This window comes from Thrips palmi, unplaced genomic scaffold, assembly GCF_012932325.1.
Source record: "Thrips palmi isolate BJ-2018 unplaced genomic scaffold, TpBJ-2018v1 HiC_scaffold_17, whole genome shotgun sequence".
Classification (NCBI taxonomy): Eukaryota; Metazoa; Arthropoda; class Insecta; order Thysanoptera; family Thripidae; genus Thrips; species Thrips palmi.
Window position 1 is genome coordinate 11,859,806 of NW_023144626.1, and position 14,402 is coordinate 11,874,207.

A 14,402-nucleotide genomic window follows, 5' to 3' on the forward strand; every position below is an offset into this window, starting at 1 on the left:
CACGCCAAATGAGGGCGTGACTCACATGTCACGCCGTTTTTTGGCGTAAATTTCGTGTCACGCCGTTTTTCGGCGAAGATTTCGTGTCACGCCATTGGTGTGACTTTTTGTCACGCCATAACTTGGCCATGTGTCCGACCATTACGCTTTCAGTGTGTACTTGCAGGTAAACGCCACCTGGAGTGTACTTGGGAAGCATGCTCCAGCGTGGAGTGTACATGCTAGGTTGACTCCAGATGGAGTGAGTGTACATGCCAGGTTGACTCCTGGTGGGGTGTACGATAGGGAGGATCGAAAATCTCAGAATTAAGCGGCGTATGGTTTTGTTTGCAATTGACCATATTAGAAAAGAGATCCCACAATGCTGGGGTCTGGTGTCGTCACCTTCTATCTCTTTGGAGGCTCCAAACTTGGGTCTAATAGTGAAAAATGGCACTTTTGGCCCTACAGGGACCAAACCATGGATCGCCCAGGATGCGGCTATCTCGCGATGGGTGCGCCCGGGCTTAATCAAGATGTTGAGCCACATCACCCAGACTTTGCAGGAATATAAAGGAACATATTCCGCACCCATCGCGAGATAGCCGCATCCTGGGCGATTCATGGTTTGGTCCCTGTAGGGCCAAAAGTGCCATTTTTCACTATTAGACCCAAGTTTGGAGCCTACAAAGAGATGGAAGGTGACGTCACCAGACCCCAGCATTGTGGGATCTCTTTTCTAATATGGTCAACTGCAAAGAAGACCATACGCCGTTTAATTCTGGGATTTTCGACCCACCCTAGTGTACGATGTCGACACTTGAGTTAGTAGAGTTTGTGACGTCTAGTTCAAATTGCAGGACCCGTATTCAAATTTGACCGATGAAGCAAGTAACGCTTACACTGACGATGGTGGTGCGGCCAATTGACAAAACCCCGCTTAGTGAGACGACGGGCTTCCTGCAGTCAATGTCAATGAGGAAGAGGTCAATCTGCCAAAACGTAAGTTTGAGCCAAACAGGGATCCTTCACCCACCAAATGTTAAGCCAACACTGCTTTCACAACGTAACACAACACAATGGTCGCCATAGATCAAGAATGTTGCATTTTCTTTCGAATACCAATTTGCAAAGGTACACAAATAATTTATTCTTTTGCAATGAAGTCACAAGTTACGGATTAAAACTTGAACGCTTAGGATAACGTGAAGATGCCCTTCCGAGATAAGTTAAGCATCCCTGCTGATCAATCAACGGCACCATTAAGATCATATCACAAGCGCTGTTATTCAATAAACAGAATGCCACATCCGCTAAAGAACAGTGACAACTTCAAATAAACGCACAAGGGGAACAAAGCTAAAACTAATAAAATTTTAGGACAAGTAGCGATTCCCTGCCATTACCTTCCGTTGACAAACAAAAGTGGGCGCTGGTCAACGCAGGGAAAATACGAATCCTGGTTTTTCCAGGTGGTCTACGGAAAAAACTGTAGGCGATTTCCCAAGAGTCCCTTGGAAAACCAGGACCCGTTCATGGCGTGCGTTTTTTTAAGAGGTGGGCTTTTCAGCTGTTGGCCTAATTTTCTCGTTACAAGTATCTCGTTGTGGAACTGTCCCTTCGTTGCAATACGGCAGAGTTCCATCAAGCTTTCCGTTCCAGGCAAAATCTGGTCGCTAAAAAAAAGGATTGGCAACGAATGTGTCGTGTTTCACATTTACCTCTGTGCAGACTTCTCCACTGTCGCCCGAAAGAGACATTCTCAACAGGCCTTTACGGTGCCTGCAGAAAACCTAACAGAATCACAGAAAAAAATCAAAACTAAAGTTCCTCCCCCACCCCTATCCGAAACAAAAGCAGCGTTCACACACACCTGGTTAAGAATAGACTGCGCCGAAAGGCATAAAGAGAGAATGCCGAAGCCGGGTGTGAAGAAAAGTAACGCGTTGATCACCTGGCCTGACCACCGACTCTTTAAACGGAAACGACCACACACCATCATTTAACCGGAAACGGTAGCCGGAGATGTTTTTGAATAGGACCTCTCATTTTGGCAACTGCTCAGTAAAAAAAAAAGACATCTCTAGATTGGCGGCGCACAGAGGGTCAGAAGACCGGTGGAGGGGACCAAAATTCTAATAGTGTTTCGAGCCCCACAGTCGCTAATCAAGACTCGAACGGTACGTGAGACTCCGCCAATAGATTCCTCTCCCGAAGAGCAATCAAATGGAAGAGTCGCACGTTCGGTACGCGTCCCTGAAGCACCCTCTGTTGCCACCAACTCCCTGATGCCACACCAATGCGAATCCTTCTGTCGAGTAACATTCAAGACATCATTGAATCGCTTAATTAGCTACGCGTATGCTTGGGTCACTATTCGATATCTCTTTTTTCTTAACTTATGAATTCACAATTCTATAAGTAATATTTATGAAACATTTTGTCATTCTTTCATTGTAAACCAGTGAATAAAACAATATTGATCGGATTATGTTATCACAGTTAATATTAAGAGATTCAGTTTAGGGTAGGCTGATCTTAACCAGTTAGTGGGGACCAATTATTGTCAAATCCAGTGGTTCCATGGGGTTCAATGCCAAGGCTACTGCAGGCTTAATGCAGCAACATAATTTATCTTACTCATATGTCTAGTGCTATTTTATCTTTTGCAACGTTAGGCTTGAGTTCAGAGTAAATTGTAAAGAGATTCAGCTTAAACCATAACCAATACTGAGTACCAGTTATTGAAAACAAACTTTCACTGTTAAAAAAAATCTTAAAATTCAGACCAATTATGTAAGACCTATTAGTGGTCTGATTTCCGAAACAAGACCAGAAGTATGCAAAAGAAGAATCCTCCGATGAAATTTAAGACTTTCGCAGTCTTAAAAGCAAATTTAGACCATCCGGACAAAAAGTCTGACAGGGGTGACTGAAAATTCAGACTAAGTACAAGACCATGTACTGTGAATCGTCTTTTCAGACTATTATCCTGAAAAGGAAGGTAGATTGATCTTAGATTTCTAACTGGTCGTGTATTTTGAGACCATGGGTCTGAAAAGGGAGACTTATTGGTCTTAAATGTCAGACTGGTTGCCTCACTTGACCAAATTTAACCGCAATATTTGAGCGCTCGCTACAAAATCTTCGCGAACAGCCCGAGTTGTTCGCAGTCCCCGCAACACGCCCTTGGTTTGTTTATTTGTGGCCTCCCAGCGTCCAGCGAGCGCGCTTGGAGTCATCGGCATCCTGCAGCCGTGCTCTCAAAGCGGTCCCGTAGTGTAAGTTTTTTTTTTGTTTTTTTTTTGGCGTCTCACTACACCCACAATTTAGTGACCAGATTGTATGTCATATGTATCGTGTGATCAAGTTGTGTATTAATGATGTAAATGTGTTAATTATTTATTTTTATTAAAGTTGTTGAAAAAAAAGGTTAGCCCGCAAGGCCGACGAGCGAGTATTCGATGGTTCGAATCCCAAGATATTCGGGGTTTCCGAGTAAAGTTTCACCAGGATCGGTGGCAGTCGTGTTTTTGAGCTTGCTGATTCCACAAAGAATTACCCACGTGTTTTAAAATGTATGAATTCGTTCGTAACTAAGCACGAAAGTGTGAGTTGTTGCGCATAAATTCGTGTGTCATTCGCATGCTCAAGTTTGTGCCAAGCTAGTTGCCCCCCCCCCAAAAGGAAACAAACAACGTAGTAATACGGAAGTCAGTGACAGAACGGAAGAAACAAAAGAGCGTTGCGAGGCCGTGCTGAGCGGTAAGCAGAGTAAGGGCAGCATGGGCGCGCCGCCTTCACCCCCACTCCGCCGATTTCTACCCCCTCTACCGCTCAGCACAGCCGCGCGAAGCTCCTTTGTTTCTTCCGCTCTGGCGCTGACTTCCGGTCTAGGTTTTCTCCGAAGTACCCTATTTAGTGTGGTCCTTTTCCCCTTAGAACAGCAGGGTACCAGACTGAGGAGATCTTGAAGTTGGCCCGGCAATGTGTAGACGAAGCAGAAGATGTAGGTAACGCACATGGTAAACATGGAGAACATGTAAAGCACTATCACCGTGCTGTTCGATTCGCAGAATGCCTGCAACAACTGCAAAATCATAAATCGTAGATGAATAACAGCTCCACATATGAGTAACTGCTGAGAATGAAGGTGCGCTTTTGCCTCAACAACTTGCAGCCACAGCAGGCGGTGCATGCGTATGCCGACTGCACCCAAGCGCCTCGCGTCAGCAGCCAAAGTCCGTTCCAGCCTGGAGCCTAGCTTGCCGAATGCCAAGAAAGAACCTATCCATATGGTCGCAACACCGAAGTAGGCGAATATGCACTGCGTCAGAGGCGGTAAAATCCACAGCGGCAATCCTGGAAACAAGACATTTGGAAATATAGGGCTTAACGACAACTTCGCCGGGAGGTCAAAGCTGAGTCCGATCCAAATCGGAAGTCCGATTTTTGATAACTGGTGATGAGGCCTCGATACGCTAGAAAAATGATCCGATGTCTATGAAATAAAAATGGCTCTAGTCAATTTGGCTGAATTTGTCACATGCCAAATTTGAAACCGATATCTCGGAAAGTTTTTATTTTGGAGGCATCTGTATTTTGACGCCATCAGAATGTCCTAATGTCCTTTTCTGATTTCTGAGTGGAAATCAGAAATCCTGTCAGAATTGCCAATCAGTAGGAAATTTCTGATTGACAGTCAGAAATCAGGAATTTTCTTAAGTCGGCAATTAATCAGGATTTTTTCTGATTGACAATCGGAAATCAGAAATAACTCCTGATTTACGATCAGAAATCAGAAAATAGGAAAAACCTGAGTTCTGATTGGAAATAAGAAATTCAATTAGAACATCCTGATGGCATTTGCACCACTGCTGTGCACGACCTTTTTTTTCGATGGTACTTATTGTTCCGCAGAAAATTGGTGACATGTCTCACCCTTTGAATTCCAGTGTTAAGTTGTTCGCCACCAAATTGTTTGTAAACCAGTAGCCAGACTAATGATGATGCCACATAAACACGCACCAAGGTTACTCCACAGCACTGCGGCAAGGACGGCGGCGTAGGCGTAAAGGAGGGGAGTTACGCACTGGACCCACCTGAGTCCCAAGGCCAGCGGCGCTCCCGTCAGATTCTCAAACATAACCTGGTGGGTGGGCAGAATGGCAGTGGTTAAATTAGATGCCGAGTGCTTGTCGAGGGAATTGCGTTGAAAGAAACATTTGACACGCCCGAAACGCAGTGTACCGTGAAACGGGGTAACTTCGGACACTTTTGATAGTTTTTTTTTGAAATTGTGAAAGTCGTGGTGCTGTCATGGACTTGAGGGTTAAAATTTATCATCTACCCACCTTAAGCTTCGATTTGGCGCTTATTTCAAATAACTGCACCTCACCGATTTTACAGTGGAAGGTCCGAAGCAGTGTCCGAAATTACCCCGTGTTTTGGGGTAATTTCGGACACCCCTGGAAAAAGCGACTTTTCGTTCTGATTTTGGTCCCAAAATCGATCACTGTCTCTTTCTAAAGTGCTAACATGGTTATATGAGAAATTCGTAAGGGTTTAGACGTAAAGGTAAGGTAGGGGTGCTCATTCAATTTGAAGGCATGTTTTTGCACTCATATGTAGTTCGATTTCAGGTGGAAATAGTAGAGCCATTTAGAGAGCTTCTATTTTTTAATCTTATGACCGATTAGCTTTCTTAGGCCACTCGGGCCATACTTTATTTCGCGAAAGTGAATTTTAAATCTTCCTCTACAAGATTACATCACATACATGCATATGAAGGGCAAGTAGTCGTGTCGTATGTACGGTTAGGAAGATACAGGGGCTCAGTGGAAAACTTTGCATTTCAATTGAAGTAAACCGGCGACCTATGCAGCCATTCGCCAAGTCCAACTCTCATGTCACATGAAAGAAAATTAATCACAAAACAGTCGTTGACACTTTTACGTAGGATATGCACATAAAACTAAATATTAAATATGTAGCTTTGCCCCATTTTTATGAAATTCGAAGTTTACACAGCAACCGCTTTGGGGAATATCGTTGTTATTGGATTATCTTCAACTTTCAGAAGAGCTCTTCAGCGTCCACCACTCAAACCCTGCGAAATTGGAAGTGTTCAGGGCATACCCACTCTCCCTGGCGTGACGTTTGTATGTCCGAAATTACCCCGTAAAGTAACATTTTTTCAGTTTTGAGCCCATATAAACCATACTATTCGACCCAGGTGAATGAAAATTTGACACAGTATGCTCTTAACATGATCGAATCGACAAACAATCACCTCATGAACCGGCCATGAACAGTTTCGGCTTGCCAGTCAAAGTTTTTACGCATAAAGTGAATTTAGGTAAAAATGGTTAAATACAAAAACCACTCTTTCTCCTAAAGTTTACCCCTGATTTGGCCTCCGGGTGATTGATCAGAAGGTTTTAAGTGTGGCCGATGCGATGCGCGCAACGGGACAAGCCTCCAAGTTGGCCGTTAGATGGGAGCATCATCGCCATGCTTCCGGGCAGAGTTGTCCGAAATTACACCGAGTGTCCGAAATTACCCCGTTTCACGGTAATTGTGAACATTCTTTGAGCAAGACCCGAGGGCTGCATCCATTATGGGCATTATGGATACTTCCGTGATTTTTCGGTAAGGCCGTTTGTTGGCGATTCCAAATGGTATCGCCAAAAAGTACACTGAAATACCGCCTTTGCCTTTCGAGTGAACTGTGAACTCTTCACCATGAGTAAAGTTACTTCCTTCACTGCGGTGTAATTATAGTAAGCTTTTTATTCGTATTCCGAAGAAAAAGCTCAGTAGGGTCTTGGGAGTGCACCCGCAAACGCCGATGCACGGGGAAACGATCATGACCTCGAAATTCCATCCTGGATCAAACTGCCTCTGCTCCAACCTTTCTTACCTCCATTCGCTTCCACCCTGCGGTGACCCTCGCGAATCCCAGTATGCAGGTGAGCATGGGAATCGGGTAGATGATGATGTAGATGGCTACAATGATGAAGGTACTCTCTCGCGAGGCCTTCATCAGCACGTTGGCATCCCCGTCGCCCCTGCGAGGCGGAGCGAGACAGGTTAATGTTAGAGCTATTCTCTATAGTGCTTTGAATTGCATCCGAATTTTTAATTGACGTTCTGAGTTTAAAATTCCAGCACTTAGTCAGAAAAATCGTGATTTATTTCCCGATCGCTAGATGTCATTCCACATTGACCACACTCCAAGCCCAAATGCGATGCTGGAGAGTATTTTGGCGAGAATAGAGTATTGTCAACTAACACCTTACCAGAAAACCTGGCTGGCGGTTAATGGGGCACGGGTGATTCCGTGCGTAGGGGGTCATTTCAGGTCACCGGGGCCTTGCGCCTGAACTGAGGTTGATTTGGTAGCTTGGGCAATTCAAATTTGTTTTACTAAACGAAGACCATGTCCTCATGTGGATAAGTCGATCTAACTTTTGTTTATCTGGGTTTCGTAAGCTGCTAAAGTGTCGTTTTGTAAGTTCCGTCATGGTCACCAACACCTATAAGACAACATTGCCATGCTGTAGTATATGACTCAGCCACATCAAAAGAAAACTGGCTATTTCACTCTCTCCCCTGACTTATTCTTCACAAAATTACGGAGGGTGACCTTTGTATCATCACTTGTTGAACCGGAAACAGCCTTTGGGAAAATGTCCACCGTGTGACCATGTGACCTATGCTGTTTTTACAAATGACGGTCTACTGGGGTTCCTTTTCATTTTAGAAACTCGCGACCACTTGGGATCGAAAGAACATAAAAAACACTTCCAGAAGCCCGTGCCCACGGGACCTGGGGCGGTCAAACGACGCTTCCAGGCCGTCAGAAGAGTTCAAAACGGTAAGGGTGTAAAAATGGATGTAAATTCCGTTTCGGGCCGTAGCTCCTCCATCAGAGGGAGAAAGTTCCCACAACCTTCGCTGAAAAATGCTATTTTGGATGCTGAAAATGACACCGTCAACAGTTTTTACCTATCTTGTAACCCAGCGGTTCAGGAGACTAAAAACTTCACTTTGTAAATTCCGTAATCTGTAAATTCCGTCATTATTTCTGTAAATTCCGCCGTATTTCATAGGGAGTGAAAATAAAAGTCAACTTGTAGCGCTGCCACGCTCAGAGGGGTACTGTGGGGTACTATGTATGCCATCTACACTTAATTTAGCCCCTAAAGTTGAACTTTAAAAAAGAACATTTGGTACATCCAAAATGACCCCCTACGCACGGAATCACCCGCACACCAGTGAAAATCGCCAAACTTAACTTATTTTTTATTTTACCTTTCTACCTTTTGTCATGTCGAACGCAGCAGACCCGACCTTAAACTTCGAAAAACTTTAGCTTAGGAACATTTTACAAGTTGATTATGACTTGATTTACATGGCATCTTTTCGCCTTATAGTTGAAGTTAAGATTCAGCGCTTAAGATCAATGAGTTTGTTCCGTGAATTTTTGAAGTCTCGCCAAAATTTGGTCAGACAAACCAGTCTTGCGACAAAATGATCAGACACAAAAGTCTCGCCTCAAAATGGCGAGGCTTTTGTGTCTGGACATAGCCTTTGGGCCGTAACCGTCCGGCGTACGGCTTTTACGCAGAGGTCAAACACAAAACTCCCGCCTGTCGCCCCCGGAATGGTGAGAAGTTTGACCTTTGGATTTGTAGTAGACTCCGCTTCTCACTTTGGCTCACCTCCCTGCGCGCCAGTATACTGTCCACGCTGATTTCGTCATGTAGGGCACGAAGCAGAGCCAGCCGACGAGGGAGTAGCGCGCCCACCAGCTGCGCCAACTGAAGCGCGCCACCCCGTCGTGCTGGATCGTCACGGGCAGGATGAGCACGCATCTCGCCGCATACCACATGAGCGACATCTCGTGGATGAGGGCGATCCTGCGGCCCTGCTTCGCCTTCATGGCCATCGTTAGTGTGGTGTACTCGAGAGCCAGCTCGTCGTCACCTCTTCGCCAATTTTTCCTTCTCTGCCTCTGCCCCCGCCCCCTCCTCCCTCTGCAGCACCGTCCACGCACCCTGCACTTGCCGTGCAGCCCGCTCACCGATGGTTGGGACGTTATCATCCATCGGTTTGGCACGAGCTTTCGGTATGTTTCGAGGTCAGATTGCACTAATTGGAGCACACCTCTGCGAACACGCTCTGGATGGCGCATGCTCCAAAAACCCAAACGCTCATGAGTCAGCGCCAATTGATGCAATCCGTTTGAACCACTTTTCATCGCACTGGTTGGTTGGTACAACGCCTGCGCACCCGCCAATCGGCAAAAGAGGTCAAGAATGGACGGTTTTGAAAGTCCTCATTCGGTTTTGGATTTCAAACTGACTCATCCTACGCCTACATCGCAGATTCCGGATACACTGAAAAACCACACGTGGTCTAGACCGCACCAACTGGTGTGGTCAAATGGATGCCATTTTTACCACACCGCTTGGTGTGGTCTAGATCACGTTTGGTGCGTTTGATGTGGTCTAGACCACACAAAACGTGGCCAAACGTGGTCCGACCACGCTACACCAAATGATGTTGGTGTGGTCCACACCAACTGATGTGGTCAAAATGGCGCCCGTCTGACCACACCAGTGGTGCGGTCTGGACCACGTGTGGTTTTTCAGTGTATTTACGAGATGGCCGCAGCGCGCTGGACGGCCCGTCGCCGCCGCATTTACTTCCCGCACTTCTTGTTTTGACCTCTGACCGAGGGGGTCGTATGCACTCTTAAAACCAGTGACCCGACTATTACGTCTCATGACGCCTCGAAATGACATCAGAAATGAGACTATGGAGAGGTGTTGGACTTCAAAACTAACAGCAAAGCATGAAGTAGATACTATTCAATATTCTTATTCAAATATTTGCAAAAAGTTCCGTACTTTGAGAGCAACTCTCTCGTACCCACATCCTTTGATTTTGGTGGCCTCGAAAAATAAACAGAATAATTTCATATCAAAACGCTGAGTTATTTTCTCTCTGTCGGGGTACAATTTGGCCTATTTGGATGCAGCCGTAAACTGGGATAAAACCAAGATGTATGTTGTACATGAGACCACCGCCTGAAACAAGGAAATAAGAAAATATAGACAGTGCATGTGCTTTCGTTTTAGAAGCCAAAAGGCAAGCAATGCTCATACTCACCTTGACGATTGTAGTATGGTCAATTGAAAGAACCCCGCACAGTGACACGACAGGCTTTCTGCAGTAAATGTCCTTGAGGAAGTAGTGTATCTGCCAAAAGCGGGCTTAAGGATACTGTAAAGTGAAACTTGCATGTCCTAGAAATATTATTTGTCATTTTGTGTTCAAAACTAAATCACTTTAAGATTGATCTATTCCCAAAGATGGGGGCCACAACTCTGATTAGTTTCCGATTTATAGAGGTTTACATAAACTCCTAGTCGTTTTCTTCCAAATTCTCCTCACGACAAACACTGTAAAAAAAATTCTGAAATTTCAGTACAATTTGTTCAGACTTTGCAGTCTGAATCGGTAATTCAGAAAATTGCTTTGAATTTTCAGACTAGGAACTCTAAAATTTGAGATCACACCGGTTAGTCTGAATTTTAAGCAAAAGGTCTGAAAATTCTGATAAAGTTTTCAGACTTGTCATCCTGAAACCTGTTTTCGTAATTCTGGTATGAAAATTTTGACAGATTGTCTACTAATCAAGTCTAGGCGTAAGGCGTTGTATCAATTTATCGGAAATAATAATGTACACCCGCGCTTCACGCAGATTTGTCTGTGTACGGTAGATTAACCGTAAGAGTTGTCCGAACTTGCACTCTGGACTTGCCGAAAGGAGCTGGTATCTTCTGAAGAGAGTCACGCGGCACGGCTTCCCCCGCCGCCAGGCAGCGCCCGTAGCGCAGTGGTACCGAGCTCGTCTCGTAACCAAAAAGTCCCGGTTCGAACCCGGGCCGAAGCGAACAAGTGTAAAGTGGAAAGAAGGTACCGTCACACGTTGGTGGTTCAAATTGTTCTCTTTTTGATTTCTCTCTCTTTTATTTATAGATGGCACTTTTATTTAATATTTCAGAGTAGCAGTCTGAAAATGTTGTTCAGACAAGTAGTCTAAATTTGGAATTCAGACAGAATGGTCTGAATAATTACTCTGAGTTTTCAGACCACTACTCTGTTTAAAAACTTCAGACTAAAATTATGAAATTTCAGTAATACTTTTTTTACAGTGAAGGATTAGGTACCCAGTCTTCAGATTCTGGCAACTGTATCTATTTTTTTGCATGGGATAAAGATAGCGTTGGCAAATTTGAAAATACCAGTCCAGAAAGAGGCTATAAAAGTTATCTTACGAGGACCATTTTCATTTTTCTTCAAATTTGAGAGATTTTATCTGATTTTGGTCTTGTTTTTGGTTTTCCAGGAAAACTAAAAGAGATATTTTAAAAAAAGGGAATCGCGACCTTTTACCAATGCAAAGATATATATAATTGCCAGAATTTGAAGACTGGGTAGCTTATCCTTTGACGTGGGGCCCTACTCAAAAGGTATGAGTACAGAAAGGAACTTTTACCCATAAATTATGACATCTGACACGAGTATTCCGAAAATGTTAAGTAGTCACTTTTTTCGCCTTACAATAACCTTCGAATTTCCCTGCACTGAGAATGAAAGAGTCACCACCATCGCCCTTTCATTGGGTAACGCACGCACCGTTGCCCAAATTTGGGTGACAAGCCCGCGGTGACCAAATTTTGGGCAGTCATAAAACCGTCGCCCAAATTCGGGTAACGTTGTCGGCGACGCCGTGAGGTCCCCGATGACGCCGGGGCCACCACGATGACCCAATGGGGCGTTGAGGCCTCCGGTCATCGTGGTGGCCCCGGAGGGACGTCATCGGGAACCTCACGGCGTCGCCGACCGACGGCGTTACCCAAATTTGGGCGACCAAACGCCTGTTACCAAATTTCGGGTGATGAATTTTTCGTTACCAAAATTTGGGCAACCAAGTTGCAACACCCATTTAAAGGGTGATGGTGGTGACCAATTCATTCTCAGTGTGATTACACATGTAAGTTTGCAGAGACTGTGATAGAGCGGGTTCGCAAATCCCAAACGGTTTTTACCTCCGAACGGACTGCACTGCTCTTAGTCGACTGAGGCATCCTCAAAAGGCCTTTGAGCGGTATCCAGAAAATCTAACAGAAACACACAACTACGAAATCAAAACATAACGTTTAACTCCCATGAACAAAATTAAGCAGTGTTGGACCTCACCTGGTTTACAACAAACTGCGCCGAAAGACACACTACGAGGAAGCCGCCGCCGGGTGTGCCGAATAGAATGGCGTTGGCCACCAGGCCCGACCACAGATGCTGGGAATGCAGGATATTCTGCACAGCATAAGCAAACCACGACTGGCTAAGTAGACACCAACTCATTTTTGCACCATACATTTGTTCTGGCAACTATACAAGTTGCAACTGTACAAGGTTATAATGGGACGCCACTTTGGGTAAGAATGGAACACTCTTGGGGTAGAAATGGGTGCGGTCAATTGTGGTCCTGCGAAGCCTTACTCAAAATCTCAACTCCCCACTCCTCCTCTTCAAAATGAAAGTGTATTTGCTTGGAGGGAGAGGGAGCAATGAAAATTGTAGGGGCGCTGGCTGCAATATTTACTAGCAATATAACAAATCGGCAATTACCCGAGTCAAACACTATTTGGGAATTTTGTTCGTATGTTATCCCAACGAAATAAGAAGTTGGGTCGGCGTCAAAATGGAGGCAAATTAAACCATCGGCACCCTTGATAATATATGAAACAACTGGACACTCGAATTTAATTATCCTGGGAAAGGTTCGCATCGCTCACCAATGTGCCAAAACAATCAAGGTGGGCAAAACCGCCTCCTGGGAATCATCGGAGTTCTTCCTGGAAAGGAACTGATTTCCGCATGAATCCCAGGAGATAAACCTACCGTGAAACCGTCAATGTCCCAACTTTTTGTTTTATGGAGTGTTGAGAGGTGACAAGAAATGTTGCGGACACAACTGACAACATACCAGACTAAAGAGATCTCTTAAAAGGCCCGGCAATGTGTGGACGAAGCAGAAGACGTAGGAAACGCACATGACGAACATGAGGAACATGTAAGGCACCATAACTACGGTGTTCGATTCGCAGAATATCTGCAACAACTGCGAAATCGCATATAGATATTTAACAGCTACACAGCAAGAAAATTTTCCAGTTTGAAATGACGATCGGTTGGAGTGTTTGCCTTAACGACTTGCAGCCACAGCAGGCGGTGCATGCGTATGCCGTCTGCACCCATTTGCTGCGCGTCCGCGGCCAAACGGCGTCCAAGTCTGGAGGCCAACATGCCCAGAGCCAAGAAGCAGCTTATCCAAATGGCCACCACTCCGAATATGGCGTAGGTGCATTGGGTCAGAGGCGGCAAAATCCACAGCGGCAGTCCTGAGCACGGGACATTTACACGTTAGGTATGCTAAGAGATGGCGACGCAAATGCAGACCGTAGAAGGGGGTGAAATGAGGTAATTATCAAGACAAATCGAAACAACACACGAATCGAGGGGAGAAAACCCTTGGTCAGCCTCATATGACATCGTTTTACGGCGAGTCATTAATATATATTATTTTGTCTCGTCTATGCAAGTGTAATACGTTTATACTAATACGGTATACATTATTTTGAGACAAACCGGCCCGATACAGGAAAATGAATAATTTTTGGTGCAGTTCCGGCGTTGCGTAATTGTATTCGTGTTTCACGACCAACTCAGGTGGAGAAGGGGGGGGGGCAGAAGGAAGCGTGCGTACCCAGTTCGATCCACAGCGTGACGGAGACGACGCCGGCGTAGGCGAGAACCAAGGGAGTTACTTGGTGGACCCACCTGAGTCCCAAGACCAGCGGTGCTCCCGTCAGGCTCTCAAACATAACCTGCTGGGCCAAATGGCAGCGGTTAAACACACAGTGCTTCATTCCAAAATCCTTGAAAAGTATTCTCCCGCATTGTGTTACGAACTCTCAAACTGTTTTCTTTGTTTTGCGGAGGGGGAAAAACTTAAATTCTGGAGTTTGTTTCCCTTGAAATAATAAGGAATGGCGTCGGAATAACGTCAAAAGAACGTAAAATAACATGGAAATAACGATGAAATACGATGGAATAAGTAGCGTGAAATACAGTAAAATTAAATTTGAAATAAGGGTGTACACACTCTCCGCATCGCTATGGACTTTTTTTTCAATATGTCTATAGTAAAAAGAAATTTACTGTAGTCACAGTGAAATTTACGATAAGCTATAGTAAAAATATACAGCAAACGAACTGAAAACCTTTCATTGACTTTATTTTCTGTAAAACACAGTAAAAACCTGCAGAGAAAAATTACAGTT